The sequence below is a fragment of the Dioscorea cayenensis genome, unplaced genomic scaffold, assembly GCF_009730915.1.
Source record: "Dioscorea cayenensis subsp. rotundata cultivar TDr96_F1 unplaced genomic scaffold, TDr96_F1_v2_PseudoChromosome.rev07_lg8_w22 25.fasta BLBR01001778.1, whole genome shotgun sequence".
In the NCBI taxonomy this organism is placed as follows: domain Eukaryota; kingdom Viridiplantae; phylum Streptophyta; class Magnoliopsida; order Dioscoreales; family Dioscoreaceae; genus Dioscorea; species Dioscorea cayenensis.
In genome coordinates this window covers 17,048-18,537 of record NW_024088169.1, presented here as the reverse complement: position 1 = coordinate 18,537, position 1,490 = coordinate 17,048, and the positions used below count along the sequence as shown (strand labels likewise).

The following is a 1,490-nucleotide window of genomic DNA, read 5'->3' as shown; positions in this document are numbered from 1 at the left end:
ATAATTCAACGGTTTGGCCGATGAGGATCCAAACAGTCACATAGAGAGCTTCCTTGAGGTGTGTGACATGCTGAAGATAAATGGTGTGACGGATGATGCCATCAAGTTGAGAGCCTTCCCATTTTCCTTAAAGGGGAAAGCAAAACAGTGGCTACACTCATTACCTAGAGCATCAATCACTACATGGGAGGAGATGGTAGAAGCTTTTCTAGCCCGTTATTTCCCTCACGAAAAATCAGCAAAGCTTAGGAATGAGATCTCATCCTTTGTGCAGTTGGAATTGGAGTCTCTATTTGAGACATGGGAAAGATTCAAGGAACTTCTGCGCAAGTGTCCACAACACGGATTCCCGAAGTGGATGATTGTTCAAACCTTCTACAATGGTTTGAACCTGAGTACAAGGTAACTCTTGGATACGGCGGCAGGAGGTACCTTAGGTAGCAAGACCCCTGATGAGGCACGTTAATTGATTGAGGAAATGGGGTTAAATAGCTACGAGTGGAACGCTAGGGAGAAGAAAAAGGTGGCCGGTCTCCATGAAATTGATGCGGTAACTTCATTGGCGGCCCAAGTGGAGAGTTTGAGTAAGAAGCTAGATCTTATAGCTTCGAATAGAGTTGCAGCCGTGACCAATTGCACCGGTTGTGGTGGAGGACATGCTCCCTTCGATTGCCCAATCGTCATTGGTGATGTTTCTTCAGTTGAGAATGTTGACTTTGTAGGCAATGGAATGAGACCTCAAGGGAATCCATACAGCAACACCTACAATTCAGGTTGGAAGAATCATCCCAACTTTACATGGAGTAATCAAGGATCACAGAAGACCATGGGGCCATCGGGGTTCCAACAACAACAGTAAGCCCCTCAAGTGGAAAATAGAATTTCAGGCTTGGAAACCCGAATGACAGATTTGGAGAAGCACTTGGCTAGATTTGTTCAATCAGCAAACACGAGGTTTGAATCAATCGAGGCTACACTTTGCAATCACACCGTCTCCTTGCACAATCTTGAAAATCAAGTGGGCAAATTGTGAAGTCTCTCTCCAAAAGGCCACATGGGAGTTTACCAAGCAACACGGAAACCAACCAGAGAGAACTTGTGAAGGCGATCGCTTTGAGAAGCGGTCGTGAGTTTGAAGGGAGGCTTCCGAGTGAGAAGCCGAAAGAACACGCACCCGACGTTGTAGAGGTTGAGAAGGGAGCAAACAAAGAGAAAGGGATGGCACCCCCACCTTTAAAGCCAAGAATCCCTTATTTCTCTAGATTGAAGAATGACCAAGGGGATGAACAGTATAAGAAGTTCCTGAGTTTGTTCAAGCAACTCCACATCAACATTCCTTTTGTTGACGCTTTGGCTCAAATGCCTAAGTATGCGAAGTTCCTGAAAGACCTATTGACCAACAAGAGGAAATTGGAGGAGAGTGCTTTAGTGGTGCTTGATGCTTCATGCTCGGCGGTGTTGCAAAAGAACATGCCAAACAAGAAGAAGGA

At 45.6% G+C, this 1,490-nt stretch overlaps 1 non-coding gene across 1 annotated transcript; it reads right to left on the bottom strand.

The window, feature by feature from the left end:
* Window positions 1-241: 241 nt before the first annotated feature.
* LOC120256981 lies at window positions 242-348 on the bottom strand. Its single transcript, XR_005535475.1, has one exon. It is a non-coding gene; the product is annotated as a small nucleolar RNA R71 (small nucleolar RNA).
* Window positions 349-1,490: the final 1,142 nt, after the last annotated feature.